This window comes from Apodemus sylvaticus, chromosome 1 (genome assembly GCF_947179515.1).
Source record: "Apodemus sylvaticus chromosome 1, mApoSyl1.1, whole genome shotgun sequence".
Taxonomy (NCBI): Eukaryota; Metazoa; Chordata; class Mammalia; order Rodentia; family Muridae; genus Apodemus; species Apodemus sylvaticus.
In genome coordinates, this window is record NC_067472.1 from 152,575,815 (window position 1) to 152,591,080 (window position 15,266).

At 45.2% G+C, this 15,266-nt stretch overlaps 6 non-coding genes across 6 annotated transcripts; all 6 read left to right on the forward strand.

Moving 5' to 3' along the window:
- Nucleotides 1-688: 688 nt before the first annotated feature.
- Nucleotides 689-782, forward strand: LOC127677099 (small nucleolar RNA SNORD116). Its single transcript, XR_007976501.1, has one exon. It is a non-coding gene; the product is annotated as a small nucleolar RNA SNORD116 (small nucleolar RNA).
- Nucleotides 783-3,334: 2,552 nt separating this feature from the next.
- LOC127676451 (small nucleolar RNA SNORD116) lies at nucleotides 3,335-3,428 on the forward strand. The gene has a single exon (XR_007975929.1). It is a non-coding gene; the product is annotated as a small nucleolar RNA SNORD116 (small nucleolar RNA).
- A 2,549-nt stretch (nucleotides 3,429-5,977) lies between these two features.
- Nucleotides 5,978-6,071, forward strand: LOC127676427 (small nucleolar RNA SNORD116). The gene has a single exon (XR_007975905.1). It is a non-coding gene; the product is annotated as a small nucleolar RNA SNORD116 (small nucleolar RNA).
- Nucleotides 6,072-8,621: 2,550 nt separating this feature from the next.
- LOC127676449 (small nucleolar RNA SNORD116) lies at nucleotides 8,622-8,715 on the forward strand. The gene has a single exon (XR_007975927.1). It is a non-coding gene; the product is annotated as a small nucleolar RNA SNORD116 (small nucleolar RNA).
- Nucleotides 8,716-11,264: 2,549 nt separating this feature from the next.
- On the forward strand, nucleotides 11,265-11,358 carry LOC127676430 (small nucleolar RNA SNORD116). Its single transcript, XR_007975908.1, has one exon. It is a non-coding gene; the product is annotated as a small nucleolar RNA SNORD116 (small nucleolar RNA).
- Nucleotides 11,359-13,909: 2,551 nt separating this feature from the next.
- LOC127676448 (small nucleolar RNA SNORD116) lies at nucleotides 13,910-14,003 on the forward strand. The gene has a single exon (XR_007975926.1). It is a non-coding gene; the product is annotated as a small nucleolar RNA SNORD116 (small nucleolar RNA).
- Nucleotides 14,004-15,266: the final 1,263 nt, after the last annotated feature.

Below are 15,266 nucleotides of genomic sequence, written 5' to 3' on the forward strand. Positions count from 1 at the left end.
TGGTTCATCAGTGGAGCAGCTCACATTTCATCCTTAAGGCCTTGGATGGAGTTGAAGGCCCAGCAAGCACTTGATAACAAAGGGCGTGCTATGTCCCCAGCCGAGGTCAGAGTGGACACATAGCCTCTATGTGTATGGAGGAAGCCTACAGGTTGACAAGAGCATGAGTGTTATGGGTGTCTGTAAAATCTGACAAGCCCAAAGGACTCAGTAAGCTTATTTTCATTCTTGCTTTGCATGGGTCCCACTAAAATGGCGGCATGTGCTCTTGCTGTCTTCACAGGGTGGCATTCCTTTCCAGCAAGGGCCCGTGGTGACACTCAGAAGAAATGAACACACCAACATTGGTTGACTGGTCATGGCACCGCACTGATCATCCGATGAACTGGCTAACTGTTGCTGCCTTGCTCAAGGGTACCTTAGAGAAAAGGTAAGGAACACATGAATTTGCTCCAGGAACTCAATGTGCTCAGGGCTTGGTAGAGCTGTGAGGAAATGTACGGTTTGTGCCCTGTGCTTTAGGGACACGAAGCAGGATTAGGGCCTCTGGTTCTCCCTAGTTTGGAGCTTAGGCCGATTGATTGATCCCTAGAAATGAATGGGCAATGGCCGGCAGTTCTTGCGCTCCCAACACCCAAGCACTCCAGAGTACCCACAAGGTCTTTGTGAAAGGCACTGCAGAGTGCTTGGATCGATGATGATTCCCAGTCAAACATTCCTTGGAAAAGCTGAACAAAATGAGTGAAAACTCAGTACCGCAACTCTCATCGAAACTGAGGTCCGGCACCTGGGGTCCTCCAGGTCCTATGGGCATCAGAAACAGGCAGGCCAAGCACCCCTTTGCCCTTGCTTCCTCGGGCTTTAGCCAGACACACTAAAAATGGGTATGTGCTTGTCCTACTCCTCAGGAAAGCATGGCCGAGGCCATGGCAGGCCCTTTTGTTCTTGTGGCTTCCTCCCATAGCTTTTGATGACATTCTTGGCAGGGACTTAGAAGGTAGAGCCACTTGCTCAAGGAGTGTTGTGCAGCCCTAAAGGACACTGGAATTTGAAGCAGAAGGAATAGGTTTGGCACCAAAGTTTGGCTCTTCATATGGGTTTAAGGCTTTTCTGAAATGCTGACTTGAATGATAACACACTTGTGTTGCCAGGCAGAGAGACAATGGAGTGCAGGCTGCAGGAGAAGTGTAGCCTGATTGAGTAGAATAGCTTGGGCACTTTTATAGACTGTGGAAGATTAAAGTGGACAAGAGGGGACTTTGTGGCCTGAAGTCTGCAAGATTCCCACGGAAATAGCTTAGAAATAGAGCAAGGTTGATCAATTAGAGATGATGCTAGACATGTCTCCTGGAAGGTTCCACCTGATTGACACAATTCCTTATGTCCCTAGATTCATGAGCCGTTGGTGGACTCAAGTCAAAGCATGAGATTTGCAGACCTGTGACTGAAATTGATGTGTGGAGGGAGATTGGGCAGGAACCTCCACATTTAATGAATGCATTTGTCTTAAATAGTGTGGTGGAGATATCCGTTAAATCGGGTGTTTGAGATATCCCTTGATATCTTTCCACATTGTTCCAGGCCTCCTTCACAATGTCAAAGTTACAGATCCTTGAGATCTGCTCACAATGTTAGGCTTATGAGAAAATACCGGAACGATCTTCCTTCAAAACTACAAACTCATGGATCATGGTACTATTATATTTTCTGAGATAGTGATTTAAATCTACCTTAAAGCCAATTGCTAGCTGTTCATAGGAGGAAATGCTCAATGGGTCTCAGGATATCCTTGAAACCTAGCTTGAGACCAATGTTCATTGGCACTTTCAAAGAAAAACTGGAATTTTTAAATGGAGGTGGCATAGGTGATTAAATTTATGGCCATGAGTCAATTTGCACCATGGATTAGTGGATCTAAGTCCCAATGTGGCATGCCTCTGTTGGTGCTACTGAGGGGTTTGTCGTGATAATTCTTTTCAGCAAGGAAAAATCATTGCATAGCAGATAAACTATGGTGGTCCCATGAAAGACAAACTATTCACAAGAGACAAAAGAGAATACAAAAGATGGAACAAAGAGGCATGAAACCACCACTGAGAGCTTATCAAGGAAAGTGAGAGAGCCACACAAAAACACACACAAAGAAACAAAGGCAAACACCCCCCACACAAACCCCCACATATGCACCTCTATACACACACACTCATAACATACACACACCAAGAGACAGAGACAAAGACGGAGAGAGAGCTAGAGAAAAATATTGAGAGAGAGATACAGAGAGTCAGAGATATATGTTGTTCCAGGGCCAGTAAAGCCTGATACTTATGAGCTTGAAAGCAGAATAAGTTTACTTGTTTGATTTCTGCCTCATTCCAGTAGCCAGTTGAAGAAGTCAGAGTAGGATAAGAGCCATGATGGAAGATACATATGTGGACCAGATCGACATCCCTGAAAGGACATATTTGTGGTGAATTTCCCAGAGCCGACTCCACATTCTCACCTTTTATACTGAAGCAGAAGCGTGATTACCCATGTTAGTGCAATTTTCCTGCTACATGCTGTATCATGTGCCCTTAATTTCTTGTTAATATAGTAGAGAACTGTTGTCGAGTAGGTTGGTGTTCAGGTCATCTTGGAATTTGCGGTTCATCAGTGGAGCAGCTCACATTTCATCCTTAAGGCCTTGGATGGAGGTGAAGGCCCAGCAAGCACTTGATAACAAAGGGCGTGCTATGTCCCCAGCCGAGGTCAGAGTGGACACATAGCCCCTATGTGTATGGAGGAAGCCTACAGGTTGACAAGAGCAGGAGTGTTATGGGTGTCTGTAAATTCTGACAAGCCCAAAGGACTCAGTAAGCTCATCTTCATTCTTGCTTTGCATGGGTCCCACTAAAATGGCGGTATGTGCTCTTGCTGTCTTCACAGGGTGGCATTCCTTTCCAGCAAGGGCCCGTGGTGACACTCAGAAGAAATGAACACACCAACATTGGTTGACTCGTCATGGCACCGCACTGATCATCCGATGAACTGGCTAACTGTTGCTGCCTTGCTCAAGGGTACCTTAGAGAAAAGGTAAGGAACACATGAATTTGCTCCAGGAACTCAATGTGCTCAGGTCTTGGTAGAGCTGTGAGGAACTGTACGGTTTGTGCCCTGTGCTTTAGGGACACGAAGCAGGATTAGGGCCTCTGGTTCTCCCTTGTTTGGAGCTTAGGCCGATTGATTGATCCCTAGAAATGAATGGGCAATGGCCGGCAGTTCCTTGCTCTCCCAACACCCAAGCACTCCAGAGTACCCACAAGGTCTTTGTGAAAGGCACTGCAGAGTGCTTGGATCGATGATGATTCCCAGTCAAACATTCCTTGGAAAAGCTGAACAAAATGAGTGAAAACTCAGTACCGCAACTCTCATCGAAACTGACGTCCGGCACCTGGGGTCCTCCAGGTCCTATGGGCATCAGAAACAGGCAGGCCAAGCACCCCTTTGCACTTGCTTCCTCGGGCTTTAGCCAGACACACTAAAAATGGGTATGTGTTTGTCCTACTCCTCAGGAAACCATGGCCGAGGCCATGGCAGGCCCTTTTGTTCTTGTGGCTTCCTCCTGTAACTTTTGATGACATTCTTGGCAGGGACTTAGAGGTAGAGCCGCTTGCTCAAGGAATGTTGTGCAGCCCTAAAGGACACTGGAATTTGAAGCAGAAGGAATAGGTTTGGCACCAAAGTTTGGCTCTTCATATTGGTTTGAGGCTTTTCTGAAATGCTGACTTGAATGATAACACACTTGTGTTGCCAGGCAGAGAGACAATGGAGTGCAGGCTGCAGGAGAAGTGTAGCCTGATTGAGTAGAATAGCTTGGGCACTTTTATAGACTGTGGAAGATTAAAGTGGACAAGAGGGGACTTTGTGGCCTGAAGTCTGCAAGATTCCCACGGAAATGGCTTAGAAATAGAGCAAGGTTGATCAATTAGAGATGATGCTAGACATGTCTCCTGGAAGGTTCCACCTGATTGACACAATTCCTTATGTCCCTAGATTCATGAGCCGTTGGTGGACTCAAGTCAAAGCATGAGATTTGCAGACCTGTGACTGAAATTGATGTGTGGAGGGAGATTGGGCAGGAACCTCCACATTTAATGAATGCATTTGTCTTAAATAGTGTGGTGGAGATATCCGTTAAATCGGGTGTTTGAGATATCCCTTGATATCTTTCCACATTGTTCCAGGCCTCCTTCCCAATGTCAAAGTTACAGATCCTTGAGATCTGCTCACAATGTTAGGCTTATGAGAAAATACCGGAACGATCTTCCTTCAAAACTACAAACTCATGGATCATGGTACTATTATATTTTCTGAGATAGTGATTTAAATCTACCTTAAAGCCAATTGCTAGCTGTTCATAGGAGGAAATGCTCAATGGGTCTCAGGATATCCTTGAAACCTAGCTTGAGACCAATGTTCATTGGCACTTTCAAAGAAAAACTGGAATTTTTAAATGGAGGTGGCATAGTTGATTAAATTTATGGCCATGAGTCAATTTGCACCATGGATTAGTGGATCTAAGTCCCAATGTGGCATGCCTCTGTTGGTGCTACTGAGGGGTTTGTCGTGATAATTCTTTTCAGCAAGGAAAAATCATTGCATAGCAGATAAACTATGGTGGTCCCATGAAAGACAAACTATTCACAAGAGACAAAGAGAAGAAAAAAGATGGACCAAGGAGGCATGAAACCACCACTGAGAGCTTATCAAGGAAAGTTAGAGAGCCGCACAGAAACACACACAACGAAACACAGACAAACACCCCCCAACAAACCCCCACATACGCACCTCTATACACACACACTCATAACATACACACACCAAGAGACAGAGACAAAGACGGAGAGAGAGCTAGAGAAAAATATTGAGAGAGAGATACAGAGAGTCAGAGAGATATGTTGTTCCAGGGCCAGTAAAGCCTGCTACTTATGAGCTTGAAAGCAGAATCAGTTTACTTGTTTGATTTCTGCCTCATTCCAGTAGCCAGTTGAAGAAGTCAGAGTAGGATAAGAGCCATGATGGAAGATACTTATGTGGACCAGATCGACATCCCTGAAAGGACATATTTGTGGTGACCTCCCCAGAGCCGATTTCATATTCTCACCTTTTATACTGAAGCAGAAGTGTGATTGCCCATGTTAGTGCAATTTTCTTGCTACATGCTGTATCATGTGCCCTGAATTTCTTGTTAATATAGTAGAGAACTGTTGTCGAGTAGGTTGGTGTTCAGGTCATCTTGGAATTTGCGGTTCATCAGTGGAGCAGCTCCCATTTCATCTTTAAGGCCTTGGATGGAGGTGAAGGCCCAGCAAGCACTTGATAACAAAGGGCGTGCTATGTCCCCAGCCGACGTCAGAGTGGACACATAGCCCCTATGTGTATGGAGGAAGCCTACAGGTTGACAAGAGCAGGAGAGTTATGGGTGTCTGTAAAATCTGACAAGCCCAAAGGACTCAGTAAGCTCATCTTCATTCTTGCTTTGCATGGGTCCCACTAAAATGGCGGCATGTGCTTTTGCTGTCTTCACAGGGTGGCATTCCTTTCCAGCAAGGGCCCGTGGTGACACTCAGAAGAAATGAACACAACAACATTGGTTGACTGGTCATGGCACCGCACTGATCATCCGATGAACTCGCTAACTGTTGCTGCCTTTCTCAAGGGTACCTTAGAGTAAAGGTAAGGAACACATGAATTTGCTCCAGGAACTCAATGTGCTCAGGTCTTGGTAGAGCTGTGAGAAACTCTATGGTTTGTGCCCTGTGCTTTAGGGACACGAAGCAGGATTAGGGCCTGTGGTTCTCCCTTGTTTGGAGCTTAGGCCGTTTGATTGATCCCTAGAAATGAATGGGCAATGGCCGGCAGTTCCTTGCTCTCCCAACACCCAAGCACTCCAGAGTACCCACAAGGTCTTTGTGAAAGGCACTGCAGAGTGCTTGGATCGATGATGATTCCCAGTCAAACATTCCTTGGAGAAGCTGAACAAAATGAGTGAAAACTCAGTACCGCAACTCTCATCGAAACTGAGGTCCGGCACCTGGGGTCCTCCAGGTCCTATGGGCTTCAGAAACAGGCAGGCCAAGCTCCCCTTTACCCTTGCTTCCTCGGGCTTTAGCCAGACACACTAAAAATGGGTTGTGCTTGTCCTACTCCTCAGGAAACCATGGCCGAGGCCATGGCAGGCCCTTTTGTTCTTGTGGCTTCCTCCTGTAGCTTTTGATGACATTCTTGGCAGGGCCTTAGAAGATAGAGCCGCTTACTCAAGGAGTGTTGTGCAACCCTAAAGGACACTGGAATTTGAAGCAGAAGGAATAGGTTTTGCACCAAAGTGTGGCTCTTCATATGGGTTTGAGGCTTTTCTGAAATGCTGACATGAATGATAACACACATGTGTTGCCAGGCAGAGAGACAATGGAGTGCAGGCTGCAAGAGAAGTGTAGCCTGATTGAGTAGCATAGCTTGGGCACTTTTATAGACTGTGGAAGATTAAAGTGGACAAGAGGGGACATTGTGGCCTGAAGTCTGCAAGATTCCCACGCAAATAGCTTAGGAATAGAGCAAGGTTGATCAATTAGAGATGATGCTAGACATGTCCCCTGTAAGGTTCCACCGGATTGACACAATTCCTTATGTCCCTGGATTCATGAGCCGTTGGTGGACTCAAGTCAAAGCATGAGATTTGCAGACCTGTGACTGAAATTGATGTGTGGAGGGAGCTTGGGCAGGAACCTCCACATTTAATGAATGCATTTGTCTTAAATAGTGTGGTGGAGATATCCGTTAAATCGTGTGTTTGAGATATCCCTTGATATCTTCCAACATTGTTACAGGCCTAATTCACAATATCAAAGTTACAGATCCTTGAGATCTGCTCACAATGGTAGGCTTATGAGAAAATACCGGAACGATCTTCCTTCAAAACTACAAACTCATGGATCATGGTACTATTATATTTTCTGAGATAGTGATTTAAATCTACCTTAAAGCCAATTGCTAGCTGTTCATAGGAGGAAATGCTCAATGGGTCTCAGGATATCCTTGAAACCTAGCTTGAGACCAATGTTCATTGGCACTTGCAAAGAAAAACTGGAATATTTAAATGGAGGTTGCATAGTTGATTAAATTGATGGCCATGAGTCAATTTGCACCATGGATTAGAGGATCTAAGTCCCAATGTGGCATGCCTCTGTTGGTGCTACTGAGGGGTTTGTCGTGATAATTCTTTTCAGCAAGGAAAAATCATTGCATAGCAGATAAACTATGGTGGTCCCATGAAAGACGAACTATTCACAAGAGACAAAGAGAAGAAAAAAGATGGACCAAGGAGGCATGAAACCACCACCTAGAGCTTATCAAGGAAAGTGAGAGAGCCACACAGAAACACACACAAAGAAACACAGACAAACACCCCCCAACAAACCCCCACATACGCACCTCTATACACACACACTCATAACATACACACACCAAGAGACAGATACAAAGATGGAGAGAGAGCTAGAGAAAAAATATTGAGAGAGAGATACAGAGAGTCAGAGAGATATGTTGTTCCAGGGCCAGTAAAGCCTGCTACTTATGAGCTTGAAAGCAGAATCAGTTTACTTGTTTGATTTCTGCCTCATTCCAGTAGCCAGTTGAAGAAGTCAGAGTAGGATAAGAGCCATGATGGAAGATACTTATGTGGACCAGATCGACATCCCTGAAAGGACATATTTGTGGTGACCTCCCCAGAGCCGATTTCAAATTCTCACCTTTTATACTGAAGCAGAAGTGTGATTGCCCATGTTAGTGCAATTTTCTTGCTTCATGCTGTATCATGTGCCCTGAATTTCTTGTTAATATAGTAGAGAACTGTTATCAAGTAGGTTGGTGTTCAGGTCATCTTGAAATTTGCGGTTCATCAGTGGAGCAGCTCACATTTCATCTTTAAGGCCTTGGATGGAGGTGAAGGCCCAGCAAGCACTTGATAACAAAGGGCATGCTATGTCCCCAGCCGAGGTCAGAGTGGACACATAGCCCCTATGTGTATGGAGGAAGCCTACAGGTTGACAAGAGCAGGAGTGTTATGGGTGTCTGTAAAATCTGACAAGCCCAAAGGACTCAGTAAGCTCATCTTCATTCTTGCTTTGCATGGGTCCCACTAAAATGGCGGCATGTGCTTTTGCTGTCTTCACAGGGTGGCATTCCTTTCCAGCAAGGGCCCGTGGTGACACTCAGAAGAAATGAACACACCAACATTGGTTGACTGGTCATGGCACCACACTGATCATCCGATGAACTGGCTAACTGTTGCTGCCTTGCTCAAGGGTATCTTAGAGAAAAGGTAAGGAACACATGAATTTTCTCCAGGAACTCAATGTGCTCAGGTCTTGGTAGAGCTGTGAGGAACTGTACGGTTTGTTCCCTGTGCTTTAGGGACACGAAGCAGGATTAGGGCCTCTGATTCTCCCTTGTTTGGAGCTTAGGCCGATTGATTGATCCCTAGAAATGAATGGGCAATGGCCGGCAGTTCCTTGCTCTCCCAACACCCAAGCACTCCAGAGTACCCACAAGGTCTTTGTGAAAGGCACTGCAGAGTGCTTAGATCAATGATGATTCACAGTCAAACATTCCTTGGAAAAGCTGAACAAAATGAGTGAAAACTCAGTACCGCATTTCTCATCGAAACTGAGGTCCGGCATTTGGGGTCCTACAGGTCCTATGGGCATCAGAAACAGGCAGGCCAAGCACCCCTTTGCCCTTGCTTCCTCGGGCTTTAGCCAGACACACTAAAAATGGGCATGTGCTTGTCCTACTCCTCAGGAAACCATGGCCGAGGCCATGGCAGGCCCTTTTGTTCTTGTGGCTTCCTCCCGTAGCTTTTGATTTCATTCTTGGCAGGGACTTAGAAGGTAGAGCCGCTTGCTCAAGGAGTGTTGTGCAGCCCTAAAGGACACTGGAATTTGAAGCAGAAGGAATAGTTTTGAAACCAAAGTTTGGCTCTTCATATGGGTTTGAGGCTTTTCTGAATTGCTGACATGAATGATAACACACTAATGTTGCCAGGCAGAGAGACAATGGAGTGCAGGCTGCAGGAGAAGTGTAGCCTGATTGAGTAGCATAGCTTGGGCACTTTTATAGACTGTGGAAGATTAAAGTGGACAAGAGGGGACTTTGTGGCCTGATGTCTGCAAGATTCCCACGCAAATAGCTTAGAAATAGAGCAAGGTTGATCAATTAGAGATGATGCTAGACATGTCCCCTGTAAGGTTCCACCGGATTGACACAATTCCTTATGTCCCTGGATTCATGAGCCGTTGGTGGACTCAAGTCAAAGCATGAGATTTGCAGACCTGTGACTGAAATTGATGTGTGGAGGGAGATTGGGCAGGAACCTCCACATTTAATGAATGCATTTGTCTTAAATAGTGTGGTGGAGATATCCGTTAAATCGTGTGTTTGAGATATCCCTTGATATCTTCCAACATTGTTACAGGCCTAATTCACAATGTCAAAGTTACAGATCCTTGAGATCTGCTCACAATGGTAGGCTTATGAGAAAATACCGGAACGATCTTCCTTCAAAACTACAAACTCATGGATCATGGTACTATTATATTTTCTGAGATAGTGATTTAAATCTACCTTAAAGCCAATTGCTAGCTGTTCATAGGAGGAAATGCTCAATGGGTCTCAGGATATCCTTGAAACCTAGCTTGAGACCAATGTTCATTGGCACTTGCAAAGAAAAACTGGAATATTTAAATGGAGGTTGCATAGTTGATTAAATTTATGGCCATGAGTCAATTTGCACCATGGATTAGAGGATCTAAGTCCCAATGTGGCATGCCTCTGTTGGTGCTACTGAGGGGTTTGTCGTGATAATTCTTTTCAGCAAGGAAAAATCATTGCATAGCAGATAAACTATGGTGGTCCCATGAAAGACGAACTATTCACAAGAGACAAAGAGAAGAAAAAAGATGGACCAAGGACGTATGAAACCACCACTGAGAGCTTATCAAGGAAAGTGAGAGAGCCACACAGAAACACACACAAAGAAACACAGACAAACACCCCCCAACAAACCCCCACATACGCACCTCTATACACACACACTCATAACATACACACACCAAGAGACAGAGACAAAGACAGAGAGAGAGCTAGAGAAAAATATTGAGAGAGAGATACAGAGAGTCAGAGAGATGTGTTGTTCCAGGGCCAGTAAAGCCTGGTACTTATGAGCTTGAAAGCAGAATCAGTTTACTTGTTTGATTTCTGCCTCATTCCAGTTGCCAGTTGAAGAAGTCAGAGTAGGATAAGAGCCATGATGGAAGATACTTATGTGGACCAGATCGACATCCCTGAAAGGACATATTTGTGGTGACCTCCCCAGAGCCGATTTCATATTCTCACCTTTTATACTGAAGCAGAAGTGTGATTGCCCATGTTAGTGCAATTTTCTTGCTACATGCTGTATCATGTGCCCTGAATTTCTTGTTAATATAGTAGAGAACTGTTGTCGAGTAGGTTGGTGTTCAGGTCATCTTGGAATTTGCGGTTCATCAGTGGAGCAGCTCCCATTTCATTTTTAAGGCCTTGGATGGAGGTGAAGGCCCAGCAAGCACTTGATAACAAAGGGCGTGCTATGTCCCCAGCCGAGGTCAGAGTGGACACATAGCCCCTATGTGTATGGAGGAAGCCTTCAGGTTGACAAGAGCAGGAGTGTTATGGGTGTCTGTAAAATCTGACAAGCCCAAAGGACTCAGTAAGCTCATCTTCATTCTTGCTTTGCATGGGTCCCACTAAAATGGCGGCATGTGCTTTTGCTGTCTTCACAGGGTGGCATTCCTTTCCAGCAAGGGCCCGTGGTGACACTCAGAAGAAATGAACACCCCAACATTGGTTGACTGGTCATGGCACCGCACTGATCATCCGATGAACTGGCTAACTGTTGCTGCCTTGCTCAAGGGTACCTTAGAGAAAAGGTAAGGAACACATGAATTTGCTCCAGGAACTCAATGTGCTCAGGTCTTGGTAGAGCTGTGAGGATAATACGGTTTGTGCCCTGTGCTTTAGGGACAGGAAGCAGGATTAGGGCCTCTGGTTCTCCCTTGTTTGGAGCTTAGGCCGATTGATTGATCCCTAGAAATGAATGGGCAATGGCCGGCAGTTCCTTGCTCTCCCAACACCCAAGCACTCCAGAGTACCCACAAGGTCTTTGTGAAAGGCACTGCAGAGTGCTTGGATCGATGATGATTCCCAGTCAAACATTCCTTGGAAAAGCTGATCAAAATGAGTGAAAACTCAGTACCGCAACTCTCATCGAAACTGAGGTCCGGCACCTGAGGTCCTCCAGGTCCTATGGGCATCAGAAACAGGCAGGCCAAGCACCCCTTTGGCCTTGCTTCCTCGGGCTTTAGCCAGACACACTAAAAATGGGTATGTGCTTGTCCTACTCCTCAGGAAACCATGGCCGAGGCCATGGCAGGCCCTTTTGTTCTTGTGGCTTCATCCCGTAGCTTTTGATTTCATTCTTGGCAGGGACTTAGAAGGTAGAGCCGCTTGCTCAAGGAGTGTTGTGCAGCCCTAAAGGACACTGGAATTTGAAGCAGAAGGAATAGGTTTGGCACCAAAGTTTGGCTCTTAATATGGGTTTGAGGCTTTTCTGAAATGCTGACATGAATGATAACACACTAATGTTGCCAGGCAGAGAGACAATGGAGTGCAGGCTGCAGGAGAAGTGTAGCCTGATGGAGTAGCATAGCTTGGGCACTTTTATAGACTGTGGAAGATTAAAGTGGACAAGAGGGGAGTTTGTGGCCTGAAGTCTGCAAGATTCCCACGCAAATAGCTTAGAAATAGAGCAAGGTTGATCAATTAGAGATGATGCTAGACATGTCTCCTGTAAGGTTCCACCTGATTGACACAATTCCTTATGTCCCTGGATTCATGAGCCGTTGGTGGACTCAGGTCAAAGCATGAGATTTGCAGACCTGTGACTGAAATTGATGTGTGGAGGGAGATTGGGCAGGAACCTCCACATTTAATGAATGCATTTGTCTTAAATAGTGTGGTGGAGATATCCGTTAAATCGTGTGTTTGAGATATCCCTTGATATCTTCCCACATTGTTCCAGGCCTCCTTCAAAATGTCAAAGTTACAGATCCTTGAGATCTGCTCACAATGGTAGGCTTATGAGAAAATACCGGAACGATCTTCCTTCAAAACTACAAACTTATGGATCATGGTACTATTATATTTTCTGAGATAGTGAATTAAATCTACCTTAAAGCCAACTGCTAGCTGTTCATTGGAGGAAATGCTCAATGGTTCTCAGGATATCCTTGAAAACTAGCTTGAGACCAATGTTCATTGGCACTTTCAAAGAAAAACTGGAATTTTTAAATGGAGGTTGCATAGTTGATTAAATTGATGGCCATGAGTCAATTTGCACCATGGATTAGAGGATCTAAGTCCCAATGTGGCATGCCTCTGTTGGTGCTACTGAGGGGTTTGTCGTGATAATTCTTTTCAGCAAAGAAAGATCATTGCATAGCAGATAAACTATGGTGGTCCCATGAAAGACGAACTATTCACAAGAGACAAAGAGAAGAAAAAAGATGGACCAAAGAGGCATGAAACCACCACTGAGAACTTATCAAGGAAAGTGAGAGAGCCACACAGAAACACACACAAAGAAACACAGACAAACACCCCCCCCACAAACCCGCACATACACACCTCTATACACACACACTCATAACATACACACACCAAGAGACAGAGACAAAGACGTAGAGATAGCTAGAGAAAAATATTGAGAAAGAGATACAGAGAGTCAGAGAGAAATGTTGTTCCAGGGCCAGTAAAGCCTGCTACTTATGAGCTTGAAAGCAGAATCAGTTTACTTGTTTGATTTCTGCCTCATTCCAATAGCCAGTTGAAGAAGTCAGAGTAGGATAAGAGCCATGATGGAAGATACTTATGTGGACCAGATCGACATCCCTGAAAGGACATATTTGTGGTGAACTTCCCCAGAGCCGACTCCACATTCTCACATTTATACTGAAGCAGAAGTGTGATTGCCCATGTTAGTGCAATTTTCTTGCTACATGCTGTATCATGTGCCCTGAATTTCTTGTTAATATAGTAGAGAACTGTTGTCGAGTAGGTTGGTGTTCAGGTCATCTTGGAATTTGCGGTTCATCAGTGGAGCAGCTCACATTTCATCCTTAAGGCCTTGGATGGAGGTGAAGGCCCAGCAAGCACTTGATAACAAAGGGCGTGTGATGTCCCCAGCCGAGGTCAGAGTGGACACATAGCCCCTATGTGTATGGAGGAAGCCTACAGGTTGACAAGAGCAGGAGTGTTATGGGTGTCTGTAAAATCTGACAAGCCCAAAGGACTCAGTAAGCTCATCTTCATTCTTGCTTTGCATGGGTCCCACTAAAATGGCGGCATGTGCTCTTGCTGTCTTCACAGGGTGGCATTCCTTTCCAGCAAGGGCCCGTGGTGACACTCAGAAGAAATGAACACACCAAAATTGGTTGACTCGTCATGGCACCGCACTGATCATCCGATGAACTGGCTAACTGTTGCTGACTTGCTCAAGGGTACCTTAGAGAAAAGGTAAGGAACACATGAATTTGCTCCAGGAACTCAATGTGCTCATGTCTTGGTAGAGCTGTGAGGAACTGTACGGTTTTTGCCCTGTGCTTTAGGGACACGAAGCAGGATTAGGGCCTCTGGTTCTCCCTTGTTTGGAGCTTAGGCCGATTGATTGATCCCTAGAAATGAATGGGCAATGGCCGGCAGTTCCTTGCTCTCCCAACACCCAAGCACTCCAGAGTACCCACAAGGTCTTTGTGAAAGGCACTGCAGAGTGCTTGGATCGATGATGATTCCCAGTCAAACATTCCCTGGAAATGCTGAACAAAATGAGTGAAAACTCAGTACCGCAACTCTCATCGAAACTGAGGTCCGGCAACTGGGGTCCTCCAGGTCCTATGGGCATCAGAAAACAGGCAGGCCAAGCACCCCTTTGCCCTTGCTTCCTCGGGCTTTAGCCAGACACACTAAAAATGGGTATGGGCTTGTCCTACTCCTCAGGAAACCATGGCCGAGGCCATGGCAGGCCCTTTTGTTCTTGTGGCTTCCTCCCGTAGCTTTTGATGACATTCTTGGCAGGGACTTAGAAGGTAGAGCCGCTTGCTCAAGGAGTGTTGTGCAGCCCTAAAGGACACTGGAATTTGAAGCAGAAGGAATGGGTTTGGCACCAAAGTTTGGCTCTTCATATGGGTTTGAGGCTTTTCTGAAATGCTGACATGAATGATAACACACTTGTGTTGCCAGGCAGAGAGACAATGGAGTGCAGGCTGCAGGAGAAGTGTAGCCTGATTGAGTAGCATAGCTTGGGCACTTTTATAGACTGTGGAAGATTAAAGTGGACAAGAGGGGACTTTGTGGCCTGAAGTCTGCAAGATTCCCACACAAATAGCTTAGAAATAGAGCAAGGTTGATCAATTAGAGATGATGCTAGACATGTCTCCTGTAAGGTTCCACCTGATTGACACAATTCCTTATGTCCCTGGATCATGAGCCGTTGGTGGACTCAAGTCAAAGCATGAGATTTGCAGACCTATGACTGAAATTGATGTGTGGAGGGAGATTGGGCAGGAACCTCCACATTTAATGAATGCATTTGTCTTAAATAGTGTGGTGGAGATAACCGTTAAATTTGTGTTTGAGATATCCCTTGATATCTTTCCACATTGTTCCAGGCCTCCTTCACAATGTCAAAGTTACAGATCCTTGAGATCTGCTCACAATGGTAGGCTTATGAGAAAATACCGGAACGATCTTCCTTCAAAACTACAAACTCATGGATCATGGTACTATTATATTTTCTGAGATAGTGATTTAAATCTACCTTAAAGCCAATTGCTAGCTGTTCATAGGAGGAAATGCTCAATGGGTCTCAGGATATCCTTGAAACCTAGCTTGAGACCAATGTTCATTGGCACTTTCAAAGAAAAACTGGAATTTTTAAATGGAGGTTGCATAGTTGATTAAATTTATGGCCTTGAGTCAATTTGCACCATGGATTAGAGGATCTAAGTCCCAATGTGGCATGCCTCTGTTGGTGCTACTGAGGGGTTTGTCGTGATAATTCTTTTCAGCAAGGAAAAATCATTGCATAGCAGATAAACTATGGTGGTCCCATGAAAGACGAACTATTCACAAGA